The following is a 16344-nucleotide window of genomic DNA, read 5'->3' on the forward strand; positions in this document are numbered from 1 at the left end:
CGTGTTACTCAATGAAAGTTGATATGTAAGCCAGTGAAAATTAGTGTCAAAATCAACATTAATAATTACTCTTGTTTTCTGTACCTTTTGTCATTTTTAACTAATCTTCGGCATCACTTGTCCAGATTAATATTTAGAACTCTCTCATTACCATTTAAGCTAATAACAAAAGAGTTCTGTTTTATTGCTATTTAGGAAACTCAACTTTAGCTGCCAGTCCTGAAGCCCTTGTGATTTGTATCCAAACGGAACTCGGCACAGCACCTTTTTTTTTTAGGTTTTAGTTCTTTAATTATTTTTTATTCCTCCTTTTAGCCTTCCCTGCAATCGACAGCAATAAAATCTGGGTAATCAAGTATCTTTGGAATTTGATAAAGAGAGTTTATCCAGCTTTTCGTATTGACTTTAATTGTTAATGCAACTTGAAATATAATAATCTAGTACTTATTTTCCTCTTTTTCAACACCATGTGCAGAGTTTCATATATATGCACGCAGATTGTATTCACTTAACCCATCAAGGAAAGACTTAATTGAGATTTTAATAACCGATAACTGAGTGAAAAGGGCGTATCTTTCCTATTCCTAGTCGGTATTGACACAAAATCCTCAAGCTGGTAAACCATTCATAAGATAAGCGCGTTCTCAAAGAAGCATCACTGTTGCAGTCCCCGAAGCATTGTTGTACCTCATGTACCCATTTTATAAAATTCAGGGAAGTTTCATTTCGTTAGCAAAAATTTCTGTGTTTTGTTTTTCCAGCTTTTACCTAGGACAACTGTAAAAAATTTTCACATTGCAGTCAGTATGGAGACCACCTCAGTTATTCATATAAACCCAACATTTATTTCCAGTAACATGAGTACTCAGTTTTTCTAGCTATAAATATCTTGATGTGTAATATTTAAAAAAAAAAATTATCTCAAATTTCTTCTTCAACAACTGTGCTGAATGTGCTTTCGGAGATTCCATTATTTTGACTTGTTTTGCTCACTCCCAGAATCTCCTCACCATCCTCCATCTTACAAACAAGTCTCAGCGCCAGTTCCATCTCACTGTGTACTGCATATTCCTCTGTAAAGAATTCTATATTTATTATTACTCCTTCGGCAGTTCTTATTTCCATCATCTCTACTGCTTTTTTTTCACCTATCAGGCAACTTATTTTCTTAACAAATACTTGTGTAATATAAACTTAAAATTCACAGTGTTTGAGTGATCAAGTGTTCCTTTCATTTTCTTGCTACATCTTAAATAAATGCCAGAGATAATCCTGATGTTGCTTTCTAATCATGATGCAACCGATGTTATATTACACCTCTTGTATTTCAAACTGAGTTATAAGACAAGATAAAATGATCTCGTTCTGAAACTGGTATAGGCACTGTTTTCTGAATCTCGTTGACAGTCCTATTATGCCTTTTAATTGCCATTATGACATGAAATTAATATTTTTGTTCAAAACATTTATGTTATTGTAAAATAACGTCAAAAGCACGAATGTTTGTGTTCCCTTCCAAAATAGGAAAATTCATATCAAACCACTCATTCACATTCAGCAATAACTGAGAGAGAGAGAGAGAGAGAGAATATTAATGGTCTTTACCATTAATAAAAGGAGAATAATTCTTAATTGCTGTTTTATGGAATAGTTGAAGAAAAATAAGTAAGTATCTACCTATATAAGGCTTTTCTCACGGAGTCGGGTGTCAATAACGTCTGAATTTTAGTCTGTTGGCGGACGACTTGTTGATATAGGTTACATCGTATTTCTGACGGAAGTCATTTCTCTCGCTATTTTCAGGCGCTGGAGTTTCGATCACAGACTTGTTTGTTTCCCATGGAAAATCGACATGAGAGATGTCAGCGTGATAACACGGATTCCCCCTTTTGCCCAAACCAAGTATAACACGGTGAGTCCATACACTTGTTTACCTTCTGCAGGGGTCGGTTCAGTGTCTTTCACTCAAAAAGCAAAGTTCCGGATTTGCGTTTTATTTATAACTTGGCCGCGCGATGAAAACAGTTGTCTCACGTCATATGAGAAGTGAAGGAAGGCAGTTTTAAAGGGGGTGCAGTAATTGCTTTTATCTTTTTCTTTTAAAACTAGGTCATTTTGGTTAAATGGCTTTTGTGTTAACACTTTTTTGTGATCTTTTGTATTAAAAACTAATGGTGATTTACATCTGTCATATTTAGATTCAGGGATTTTTGTTCCATTCTCTTATCTCTTCTTATACCGTGTTCCACTTCTCTGGACTCATCATACCAAGGTGTGCAGGTAAAGAAGGCTGATAAAGAAGCAGTCAGAAAGAAAGTATAAGAAGCTGATCCTGATTTGTTCTCGTGCCCCATCCTTTCCTTAATGCTTTCCCAACCTTTCTATGGCCACGTGTCGGTTGCACGTCAAGTAGTTTGTGATAGCAATTTTTCATTGCCATAATTTCATGTTTTCATAATCATGCATTTCTCATGCTTTTCCATCGCTTTGATGAAGTAATATCGCTTCACTTACTTGCCCTCTTTGCATTCGTTGTCAGTTCACTAACATCAGTAAATTAAAATTACCCGAGATTTCTTTACTGATGTCTTCCTTCGTCTTTTAGGTGGATATTATAGTGCAGAGGAACTATATTGCTATACAGTTGGCACCTAATTGCATCATTTGACTACAAAAAGAAATGAAAAGTTCATCTTTTGGATGTTACAGTTTCAATGTGCTGACCTTTGTTTTCAAAATGAAATTATTTAAAATAATAGTTGATTAATTATATATCAAATAAAAAATCTCATGTTATATATCAAATAAAAAATTGCTATTTCACCCCATCCTGCGAAGTGTGGAGTGAAGAAAGATGACTCATCTTAATAACATGTTCATTTATCTTACCGAATGAAAGTTCTTTGTAGATTATGAGGACGCTTGATTATGAGCAAATAATTAAGTGCAAGCGAGCATAATTTACTTTGTCGCTTCTTTTTTTTTTTTAGTTCTCTGCAGTCAGTGGCTACATCTAGTGCCTCTGAATCCTTGAAGGATGTTCAAAATAACGATCTTCAACTCAACGATATGTTATTCTTCACGCTGGAGATCTAATCAAGGTAAATTATTATTATTATTATTATTATTATTATTATTATTATTATTATTATTATTATTATTATTATTATTATTATTATTCATGGTGTCCGTGCATTAAGGAACAACCCTCAAGACTATGAGCTTGTTTAATTTTGAAGGATTACTGCGCTTGTTTTGGGTAACAAACTTGAAAAAAAAAAAAAAATACGTATGCTACAAGAAATGCACATAATATGAGAGTATGTAACATCCTTGAAATGTTCAAGGAATATATGTTATCCAGGTGATGAAAACACATTCTTCGAGTTTGCCTTGAATGGATAAAAAAGGCCACTTTACACAACAAAATTTAAGCGAGTCATTACAGAACAGGAGCTTTCGACCTTCACCAAGGTTGTCGTCAGTCGTACTGAGAAAAAAATTACAAAGTTTACAGAGACATAAAAGTACAAATACATAAGTTTAAAAGGGCAATTAAAATGGAAACTGTCAGTCTGGGGGTCTTCCTTGAGCATCGATCATTTCTTGAAGGCGCCTTCTTGTTATTGTAAAGGTAATTAAGCCATTTGCTGGCCGGAGGAGCAATTTCTTCTGAAATATTTAATTGTAGAATGTCTGTCGGGCGTATTAACTGGTCTGTGAGAACGTCCTCGGAGGTGAAGACTTTGTTTCCCTGGAAAATATCCAGCTGTCTGATGAGTGTTCCTTCTGCTTTTTATTTTTAAGTCCCATATCCTGCTTCACAGTAAGTGTTGACACAGATATTTTGTCTTTGCAACTCGTGTCTTTCCCAAAACTAGCCTTTTCATCTCTAAACATTGTGTTAGTTTCTTTCTCCAGTTCATTGAGAATAAGCGTCCTGAATGTTTTCTTTACAACTGACGCAAGTGCAATGCCTCTATAGTTACCACATTAAGCCATGTCACATTTTTAATCATCTCAGGTGACTTCCAGTTCCCCAGTCATCAGGATTTGTTTCTTCATTCAATATTCTACAAATCAGTCTTATATTCAGTAAACAAGGTGTAATTACAGTTTTAGGTCAAATCATCTCTGCAGTTTAGAAGAGAGGTTTTTAGGAATCATTTATTTGAAGCCGACTATACAGAATGTACTGAAGGATTAGGTGAGGTGTTAGCTGAAAGTTATGATGTTATAGCCCTAAAAGGGGTTTATGTCCCGTCGTATAGGATATACCTTTTAAGATTAGGGAACAGGTGGAGCAAGAGGTTAATAAGTGTGAGGATGAAGGTATAATCAGGCCTAGTGTGTCTCGTCTCTTCGTTCATCCCTCATGGATTTCATCGACAATACAAAATATGAATATAAGGAGGGGATGTTAAGCCTCTCAGTCATACCCAAAAAAGCTAGAGAAACCCGAGAAAGGAAATAAGTTATAGCTCGTACATCCTTTTGTTATAGGTAAATCTTTTTATATTAAATTTTTATAAATTAATTTCAGCCAACTAAAAAAAACTTATATTTGCGATGGGTCGAACGTAAATGATTATCAGGACAGGCTAGTGAGGGAGCGCGTATCATAATTCTCGAGTTGTTTTGTTTTTTCTTTGAATGCGGAAGGAATTGGCAAGTTCAGAGAAACAGCTGACTCTGCCTTGTTAACTATGAGTTCTGTGAAAAGCGTCATTTAACGGGTACAGATTTTATCTGAAATATAGTTCCAGTTTTGTTTCGTATTTGCTCTGTAAGACAAATGGAGCACTAGGGATTAAGGCAGTTGAGTTTTTTATTTTTAACTATTATTGCAGGGAGAAAAATGCCTGTTCAGATTTATACTGAATGAATGACTTTTCCATTGAAATAAGTGAAAAATATTTCTCTCTTTCTCTCTCTCTCTCTCTTTGTAAAAGAAGTGAAATCCTTTTATCCGTCAAAGCATTTGCTCTGGTAATTGCAATTATGAATCGCCCAGTATGTTTTGCGCTTCATTTAATTGCTTCCTGTGAAGTATGAGAGTAATTGAAAGATAGACTGAGATCCATTTTTTTCATCATTAAAATATCGGTCATGGTTAGCACTCAGTGTATATATATATATATATATATATATATATATATATATATATATATATATATATATATATATATATATATATATATATATATATATATATATATACACACAGATATATACAGTGTGTATATATATATATATGTGTGTGTATATATATATATATATATATATATATATATATATATATATATATATATATATATATATATATATATATATATATATACTGTATGTGTGTGTGTGTTTTATATATATTTACTTCACTTTACCATTGAGAAATGAAAAACTGGGGGTATATCCTGAAGGGTTTCGACTTTATTCCAGGCCATTATTAGAGGATCAGAGGGCTGATACATAATGGTGGAAACTCACAATATACAGTATATGGTAGAAGGATATTACAAACGAACGTGCTGACGGTTGGAAACCAAGTATTCACACCTGAGACAGGTGGGAGGGGGTGGACCTCTACACTCATTTGTTCGGCATTGTGCTGACAGTATTTTAAAGTGTTTGGGCAGGAAAGATGTTTTCACAGTGATGTTTGAGGTATTGTACAAGACATCTGGTATTTGTATGCTGGAATCCTACGCATATCTATCAATATCTATCAAAGAAATCACTAGGGACAGGATAAATATAAAATAGCCTAAGGTGCAAGTCATATTTTTACCTAGGTGTTTGTTCGAAAGGTTAAGGACTCATTCATGATTGGCGTTGGTGATTCACGAGCGTCTTTGGAACAGCAGTTTAATTTTATATTCGTGTTTTTGTTTAAGGTCCTGAAACAGTTTTCATCTCACTTTCGCGTAGCGTGATATTCTCATCCCCCTGTCTCATACCTGCGTTTACACGAAACCAGTCACTCCATACCTTCATAATCTAACTTGCGCTTAACATCATCTGAAAAATGTTAATCGCTCTTTGTAACTTACCTTCAGTAGTATACATTCTCAATACCCTCCATATTGCCTCTTCTATTTTATCATGAGCTTTTTGTAGGTATGACATATGCAGCCCCATCCTTGTCTAAACCCTCACTTCTTCCCCGATCAGTCCTGCTGTTTCCTGTCACCTTTATTTTCAAGCACCTATTTCTTCAGAACCTTTCCCTGAGGAAGACAATCCTTACAAACTGTTAGGCCACCAAACCGCGTTATCGCCGCTACCACCTTACGCCTTGGACAGTCACTTTCACCAATTCTCTAGACCGTGCACAGATCCTTTCCTCTCTTGCATCAGTCAATTCAGACCTTTATCCTCCACGAGTGTGCAGCTGATAGTCTCTTTCCAGTTTGTGAAGCTAGCAAGACTATCATAACATGAGAGTCTTAGTGTAAAGTCATCCAAGGGACCATTTTAACCCCAGTAACCTGTCAGTTATTACTAGAAACTCTGGTATCTTCTAAGTAGCCAAAACTACACAATTCGCCTTAAACTCCTCAAAATCAGTCCCCACCCTTTCCCCACCTTAACTCTTGGGATTACCGGTATGATCGACCCGGTAACGTTAATCTGTCCTTTGTAATGATGCTATGTCATTTTTGAGATGCATGAAAAATTTTTGGTTGTCATTCTTGTTGTCTTCAAGACATTTAACCAGAGTTCGTCTTAAGGCTCTGTCAGTTAAAATTCTTGCTTATGGCTTACTCCTCTCTCTCTCTCTCTGTAAGCTTATTTTGGGCGATTTATGGAAATTTTTATGCTGCTGACGGCACAGCCACTCCCAATTATAAGTGGTGTTCCCCAGGGTTCGTTTCGCTCAAGTACATTTCCTCGACTTATTCAGTGATATTGACTACTCCACCCTCTTTGTCTCAGAATATACAGGTCGAATTATAATAAATAATCATCAGCTATCAAATCTGTTTCAGTTTGGATTGAAACATTGAAAACAATAACATTAAGTGATAGAGACCTTTTGAATTTTAATTGGATATGATCAGAATGATTAATGTTCGACTGAAATTTTTGATCGATGACGAAATCTTGAAGTAATTCCAAAGTACTTTAAATTGTAATTAGATATGAAATTTAATATTCAAATGTAATAGAAACTTCATGAATGTAAAAAAAACAGTGGACATCGGAACCCTGTTTATGCATTATGCTAAAATAATCCATCTGGAAAATATCTAAATGTGAATGTGATATGTTAAAAAAGTGTTGCTATTTTGTCAGCGCTGACTCAATAAAAAAAGAATTGAAGTCCCACCAGTTCGTTAACGTTAATGATTTGATGTTGAAATCTTGCCTGTTTTATTTTTTGGGGGCGGGGGCGGGGGACGTTCGTGGAATCCAGGAAAAAAAATAAAAGACGGATGACGGTTAGTCATACGATATTAGGCCTTATATTTATTTTTCCCCATGAAGCTTGCGCTATGACGTTCCAGCCTTTTACAGCAAATATCCGTAGAATTAATTGATATGAGCCTTTTAGATATTGAACTTTAATAAGATCTGTTTTTCATATATCGTCTGTTTTTCGTGTAAATGAGAGCAAAAATAAACGACTTACGATGAGTGACTTACAAGTCACTTAAATTATGACGTTACATTACCATACTTGGGCGACGGACATTGAGATGGTTGAATAATCCATTTCTTACTTTGTAAGTTACAGAATAATCAACTGTTTTTGTAATTGACCAATATTTTTGTCCATTGTAAATGAGCCGTTTATTACGGCCATTCTGTATCGGGAGTGGTATCCCTTTGTTAACTGCTTATGCATGACTCAAATTCTTGACTCTTTCAGAGCCCTCAGTAGGAAACTTAATATACATTAAGTATCCAATTATTTTTTTTTTTACTCCAGGCTTAGTAAAATATTCCCGAGACAACAAAATTGACGCTTGATAATTATTCCGGACTTAGCTCCATTTTTTCTATCAAAATGGAATGCAATTTTTTTTAACTGGTTGAGACGCTGGTTTAATGCTCTTGATGATTTTCATAGTTGGTGATGGAGCGTCTCGGTTCATGCTTACACTCTGTATCATGATTCATTATCGCGTGTTTGGTCTTCTCTAGAAGACGTCTTTCGTCGTGAATCCCATTCGTTTTTCGTACCTTGCTTATATGACTTCTGTGTAACGTACTTTACTGTTTAATATGTCTGACTTTTTCCATACAATACAGCATTTATACCGAAGGAGTGCACTCTGAGAGGTGTTGATGTACTTCTAAAACGGTAACGCAGGTGTTTGTTTATATTGTTGTTTTCAAATATTATCCATACTTTTTTTGTTGCAGCGCTTAATAGAAGATTGTTAAGTTCTCATTTTTGGTATTTTGCATTTTTTTTCAGAGAATATATTTTATAGCAATCATGTATCTCAGGCCATTCGCTGCCTCTTCATTTACCGTCGTTGCGCAACTTCATATTCTAATAAAGTTTTTACTTTTGAAGGTAAAGAAGCTGTCATCTGTCCTTTGAATGCGGTAAACCTTATTCCTATCTGTCTGAATGACACCAACATCTTTCGTAGCCCCTATTTATTGTAAACTTACCAATTTGTCGTTTCGGGGAGTTTGTTATGCATTTTCCCATACCCTGTAGTCTCCTCATTCATCAGTAACAGTTATCAGGTTTTATCCAAGTTTGATATCACTAATATTATCCGTAAGTCAGCGGTCTTCATCGCCACCCATAAGAATGTACAACGATACTTTTACCTTTGTAATTGCCATATCGACCTCCCACCTTTTCATTCTTGCCTCTGATTTGATAGTAGTCTTGAAGACATCCAGTTGTTTGAAAGGAGAAATTAAGAGATTTTCTTTTTACCATTGTTCGTATTTCATCAGTCATCATCTTGAATCTGTGCGTAACTACGTAGAGTTAATAAATGGCACCGACTGCTGTTAGCTATTAGACTAGCTGGAGTCTTTATGATCAGTTAATTCGAGGTGCTTATGAGAAAAGGTAATATATAAAAAGATTTAGGCATCCGCTCACCTTCTCTCTCTCTCTCTCTCTCTCTCTCTCTCTCTCTCTCTCTCTCTCTCTCTCTCTCTCTCTCTCTCTCTCTCTATATATATATATATATATATATATATATATATATATATATATATATATATATATATATATATATATATATATATATATATATATATATATATATATATATATATATATATATATATATATGTGTATATATATATATATATATATATAAAAACAAAATATCTTCTTTTTATTTTTTTAGAAAATTATAATCTCAAAAGTGTTTTCATTGGGGGAATAGTTTCCTTTGTCTCTCTTATTTTCTAGATGCAAGTCCGTCTTATCTATTTATCTATATATACAGATATATATATATATATATATATATATATATATATATATATATATATATATATATATATATATATATATATATATATATATGTATATATATATACATGTGTATACATATATAATATATATATAGATATACATATATACATACATACTGTACATGCATGCATACATATATATATATATATATATATATATATATATATATATATATATATATATATATATATATATATATATATATATATATATCCTTACATAACAGACTATCTTTATTTTCATATTTTTATTATCTTTCCGAAAATTTTTATTGATATTTTTTTAAAATCATAACTTAAAAAATAGTTTATATATATGTGTATATATGTATATATATGTATATACAGTATATATATTTATTTATTTTGCTTTTGCTGATTTGCATGAATACCGTTACTTATATTAAAACCCGAATATATGAATATATGATGTTCACTCTAAGGAGAGAGAGAGAGAGAGAGAGAGAGAGAGAGAGAGAGAGAGAGAGAGAGAGAGAGAGAGAGAGAGAGAGAGAACGTACCCATTATTCACATAAACTTCCTATTTCTGGCCCGTTGTTAAACAAATATTTATAATTTCCTTAAGTGATTCGGGTTCACAAATGTTTCCATGATGAGATGTTTTTGGGAGTATGTAATCAGCCTAGATTAGGCATCCCTTTCATTTTGTTATCGTCCTATTTGTTCTCGTCTCTCCTTTCGGAAGTATAAACACGGGATTAGACGTTGCTTGAAGTATTCTTGAATATTTGCCCTCCTTCCTTGGAATGCAAAAGTCTAATTTGTCTTGTTGAATGGATAACCGAAGGGTTTGCGTTAAATGATTCCGAGAAGCAATTATTTCCTCCGTTTGATTTCTTAGAATAACGCCGAGTTGCTTGATGTGAATATCCCGGCAGTCTCAAGGAGGAACAATGAAGACAGAGAGTTGGCTTTCATCCGGGTTCGATGTCCAATTGGGGCACATTGAAGAAAATTAGAAACGGTATTTCGTAAATTCCGTGATTGCTTCACCATATGTACTAGAAAATTTTAATGTATGTATATATATATATATATATATATATATATATATATATATATATATATATATATTTATATATATATATATATATATATATATATATTTATATTTATATATGTGTGTGTGTTTATGTATATACAGTATAATTGTTTCACCAAACAAAGGATGGTTCCTTAAAAACACATGCTTTAAGTGCTGAATCCTGGATGAAAACTGCTCAGTAAATCGTACACAACATCCGCGGCTTAATGCACCTATAGAGCAGGCTCATCATCATCGTGTCGAGCCCCCGTACATATTCTGCACCATTCACCCAGTACTGCATGCATTCTGGTGTTTTCTTAATGTTAAGGCTCTACTTCTTTGGTACCTCTTCCACACAGTCTTTCCAACCATGTCCGGTTCTCCATCTTGGCCTCCTCCCTCTTAATAATTTTAAATTGTGGTCTTCTTGCCAATCTGTGTTCGTCAATTATTTCCACATGACCAAGCCATCTCAGAATTCTCTGATTCATCCTTTCACCTACATTTACCTTTCTACAACTCTTACTCATATCCATATTTCACACCAAATCAATTTTTCTTATATCACGTATACTGTGCAAACAGTTCATTTCTGCAGCTTCAACCTTTTGACATTCATCCACATTCAACTTCCCTCTTCATTTCCATACAGGAAAGCTGGCTTACCACGTTTATCTTGCATTCTCTTCCTTGTCTTCCATTGACTATTCACTTCCCTTCCCAGTCTTTTGCACACACCTTCCTCCACAGATCGACACCTCTTCCTTCATCTTACTGCCATCCATTATTTTACTCCCAAATACTTTAAATGAAATTTGCTTCCGTTCGTCTATCATCTATTTAGCATATGATGTTTCATCTTGTTTTCCATTTACCATCATAAACCTCATTCTTGCTCGCACTTACTGTCAATTTCTCCTGTTAAAACATTTTCAGAACCTTTTTACTCGTTCCTGCAGTTTCTCTCCACTATCCCCAAGCAGTTTTGTATCATCTGAAAGCATCAACCATTCCATATTTCACTCAAGATTCATTTTCTTGTCTCACGACAATGCCCCCACATTTATTGCCTTTTCACTGACTTCTTGCTTCACTTCATCCATCAAGACATTGAACATCCATGTACAGTAGGCATAACGCTCTTATCTCATACCTATTTTTACACCAATTTAGTTACTCTCGCATCATCATATTCTAATGCACACTTTACTTCCATCATAAGCAAAACGATGGATTGCTGTCAGCAACTTATCTTCTGTACTAACACCCAACAGATTACCTCAGTCTTATCATACACTTTTTCTGCGTCCATTCACTTTCAAACTTCGCACATTACTGTTTCTTAAATACTTAATTCACCCACCATCTCCCTTGCCTAAACCCAGTGTTCTAACTCGTCAGTCCTTCCGTCGTTTGTTTTGCTTTTTCAATAAAACCTAACCATATACCTTCCTCGATGTACTAAGTAATGTCATGCCCAAGTAATTCTTATTCTTCTCTTATCTTATTTGTTTTGGAAGCTGTCCCTCACAAGACTCAGTCACATGCACTGTTACCACTGTACTGGACCATCTCAGTTGTAATCCCATCAACACCTGACATCTTTCCATTGTACCACCCTCCAGACATCCACAGTAGTCACTTCCACAAGCATTCTTAACCTTAAACCAACCCATTCCACTCCTGCGTTATTCAGCTCTGCCTCCTTTCTGCCCTACACTTACTATAATTATATATATATATATATATATATATATATATATATATATATATGAAATGCTTAAGGATATTGATATATTGTTGGTTTTTTTGGGTTAAGCAGTTTTCTTGGAGACATTTTGGGCAAAGGTAAATGGAAACAGTGCCTACGTATTCAGCAAGTCAGAGCTGACGAAAGCCTAGCGTCAGTATGGCTCTTCAAGGAGACAAGGGGCAGCATACCCTGGACAATGCGCTGGCTATGCCGCCGGAAGTCGTCAAGTTCGGGCTAGAGCGTTCATGCGTGAGTGCGCTCTCATGGGCGTGTCATAAGAAGTGTGAATGTCCCATTTTGGAAACAGGCTAAGCATTGGTGTCTTGATTTCTTTGTGAAAAGATTGGTCTCTTATAATCGAAAGGAACCAATAAGGGTCTTCCATGTACGGCACTCATTTGAATTGCCCACGCCAAGCCCCAACAATCGTATGGCGTTCGACGAATCAGCAGTATTTGTTCGTTACTCTCCGATCACCAAGACGTACAAACAACTAGCAGATTTTCTGTTACGTCTCAAACATGAATTTCTATATAAATCAGTTCATCACTCCCCCCTAAAAGTTCTGCGTCTCGCAGGACTCACAACACTATTTTTTTTTTAATTGGTTTCTCTGCTATTTGTGCAGACGCAAATTTGGGTCTCTTTTAGCAGAACGAAATTATGTAATCTTGTTTAGTTGGTAACGGAAGGAAGAGAAAGAGAGAGAGTGAGAGGTTAATAGTAAAAATCTATCATTTTATAACCCTGCTTTCCTTGCGTTACCAACTAAACAAGATTACATAAAATTTCGTTCTGCTAAAAGAGACCCAAATTTGCGTCGCTTATGCTTTTATAGACTTTTGTGTGAAGGATAATGATCAAAGGTTTTTTTAGTTGAACATCAAATGATCGGTCGTCTATTTTGCACTCTAATAAAAGAAGAAAATCGCCTGTTTTCAGCATAATTTGAAATTTTTTTGAAAATAACTTTTGTTTAACAGTATGTTCATTCAAAGCACAGTGTAGTATGTTAGTGTTATCACTGCGAACTTGTTTCTCGTGTTGTCAAAAGACAAATATTTTGCAGCGCCGGAAATGCTTCCATTCCTTTCATGTTTGTTTCAAGTTGTAGAGGAAGATTCAGTTTGTACAACATTGTAAGTTATTGTGCAGTACAGTATGTCATGATTATATGACACATTTTCCTTTGCCCAAAGTGCTTCCTTCTTTAATTCTGTTCGAAAATGGATATGATAAAAATAGAGAGGGAGGGTTAGAGTCAGGTACGACTCCATTCTGATTTAGTTTCCTAAAGCACACTGGCTGCCGATTGCTTGATATTTGCTGCTTCAAGTGGAATTTCTGTACCAAAAAAAAAAAAAAAATCCGAATTTTTCGTTTTGTTTTATTATTGGAATGCTGATATGAAATTTCATGACGGGTTATTTCCTTTCATGTTAGATTCAAACTCTTGGATGATGCAGTTTGTGCAATATTGTAAATCGTAAATCGTTACGCAGTGTAGTATGTCATGTTCACACTGAACATGAAAAGAAATCTGTTTATGTGTATATTTATTTACTAGTAGATTTCACACACACATTTATATGTGCACGTTGTATATATGTATATATATGAAAATTAATCCTGACATGAAACTTAAAATCTTATGTAAATCCCTATATTTTTCCCTCTTTGTTTCCTTCGGTTTCCGCGTGAAGTCTCTCTCGTAGATTTAAATCCATAGTAGCATTCAAAATTTACAGTCAAGCTCGGTTTCTGAATTTGGGATTCCAATGCATAACTTTCTTTTTTTATTATTTAGCCTCCTTTTTCATCGGAAGTTTTATCGTGCGTTCCCCTTCTGTGCAAAGCAGCAAAACTTGTAATAAGCTACAGAAATGCATAGCAGCCATTGTTTATGCATATCTAATTAAGAAATATTAAGTAATCGGTTTCCGCATGAGAGAGAGAGAGAGAGAGAGAGAGAGAGAGAGAGAGAGAGATCTATCGAGAGAGAGAGAGAAACTGACTATCCGAGGGAAATTACCAGATCTCGTAAGATGTTAAAGGATTCCGTAGCCTGGACATCGTCACTGGGAATGAAAATGACACACCTTTATAGGAAGAAATCTAAAACAGATTGTGAAGCAAACGTCCTTATATATATATATATATATATATATATATATATATATATATATATATATATATATATATATATATATATGATATAATTTTATTAAAAAGAATTCTGAATAGCTGCAATTGTTTTATGGGTAATATTTTCCTGTGTATTGCATGCATTCCTTCCTCCACAAGCCAGTTAACAGATAAATAATTTACCCTTCGAAAGGGTAGGTAAATTCATTTAATAACTTGATGACAAAATGCTGTTCACCAAAGTAAATCTTGGCTTTGTGAGTATTTATCGCATATGAACGTAAGAGTAGGTACACTGAAAAAACGTTGCCTGGTTGGCTGAAAGACCAGGTCATTGAACTCTGTGATTAAAAACATTCTCTCTCTCTCTCTCTCTCTCTCTCTCTCTCTCTCTCTCTCAGACACACACACACACACACACACGTGCGCGCGCATGATGGGTGGATCTGATAGCGCGCCAATGTACTAAACAACCTTGTTTTTGCTTTTAGTTTCTTTCGTTGCTATTAGTCGATTTTTTTTTTTTTTTTTTTTTTTGTAATGTATTCCATATCGTCACGCATGGGACAGTCGGCAGTTCGAGGTTGTTTGGAATGAAGTACAACCAGCCACAAGTCTGTATGCCACTGCAGTCTAACGTCACTGTGAACAAATTAGTTCAACCTTAGGCCTCCACTTTAATTTTTCCGTAAAGTGATGGAAGAAAGCATATTGGGCTGTTTTGCATTGCAGGTGTCTCCCAAGAGCTGGTAGCGTATTCGGGGCAGCTGGGTTTGTTTAGCTCCAGAATTCCCTACTATACTGTACACGTATATTTATGCGCCTATGCGCCACATTGGTCACCAGTTCCTCGTTTCTGCAGAGAGTGGTATTAACCCCCATTACCTGAATGAGACAAAAAGCAATTCTCATGACAGCTTTACATCTTAAAGCCTTCGATTCTTCTTTAAGGACCATTTGGAGATAGTGGGAAACTACATTTGAAAGTTCAAAATCAAATACTCGAGAAAACTTTCTTGGAAAAATAAAAAACATCTTAATTAACAGACGCCGACTTTTGTCTAGTGAAATGGATCTAAAGTTTTGTAGTCAAATAATAACGGCTATATACAAAATTCTAACAGATAGGTTAAACTGCATAAATAACAGTTATCGCGTAGTCAAACGCAAAGCTTACGTAAAATATATAAAAGGAGCACTCGGCTCTTTCCCGTAGCTGCAAGATGACATTATACACTCGGACAGCAGGATCGGCAAATTGCCTAATGACTTAATCGAGCTGTTATATAATCGAATCTCATCCAAAAATGATCACATTATCGTATATGATACAGTTTTCCTAAATTTTTATGAGCGTAATTACCCCGTAATCTACTAATAACGTTACTGATATATTAAAATGCTGAATATAATCCGTCGTGTGAATTTCTAGTGAACATTATTTGTAAATTAATTAAAATGCATTAAAGGCGAATAAAGATTTGTGATGTACGCTGCTTGGTCATTATGGATGTAAAGTTGTAAATGTTCGCATATCATAAATTAACTCGAAAAGTGCTTAATTATACGCTCTTCGTATCAGGTGTACTCAGATTTTAACCTTTATGTTGGAGATAGGGCGTGGGACTTTTTTATGAATTCTACCAAAGTATGAACATTGAATTGCCTTAGATTTCGTGAATCATAATCTCTTACCCATGACCAGTTCGTCCTTCCACGGAATGAGCCTTCCTTGAAATGCCTGCTTGTATTATTTTCTATATATATATATATATATATATATATATATATATATATATATATATATATATATATATATATATATATATATATATATATATATATGTATATATATATATGTATATATATATATATATATATATATATATATATATATATATATATATATATATATATATATTATAGTCACTTAATTCAC

At 34.5% G+C, this 16344-nt stretch overlaps 1 long non-coding RNA gene across 2 annotated transcripts in view; it reads left to right on the plus strand.

Annotated features, from left to right (window-relative positions):
• The window catches only part of LOC136829311 (uncharacterized), a 118942-nt gene that overhangs the window by 71765 nt on the left and 30833 nt on the right, over positions 1-16344 (plus strand). For both annotated transcript variants that reach the window (XR_010850351.1, XR_010850352.1), the window contains exons 4-5: positions 1804-1912; positions 2991-3101. This is a non-coding gene — a long non-coding RNA (uncharacterized lncRNA). The remainder of the gene's footprint in view (positions 1-1803; positions 1913-2990; positions 3102-16344) is intronic.

The sequence above is a fragment of the Macrobrachium rosenbergii genome, chromosome 44, assembly GCF_040412425.1.
Source record: "Macrobrachium rosenbergii isolate ZJJX-2024 chromosome 44, ASM4041242v1, whole genome shotgun sequence".
Taxonomy (NCBI): domain Eukaryota; kingdom Metazoa; phylum Arthropoda; class Malacostraca; order Decapoda; family Palaemonidae; genus Macrobrachium; species Macrobrachium rosenbergii.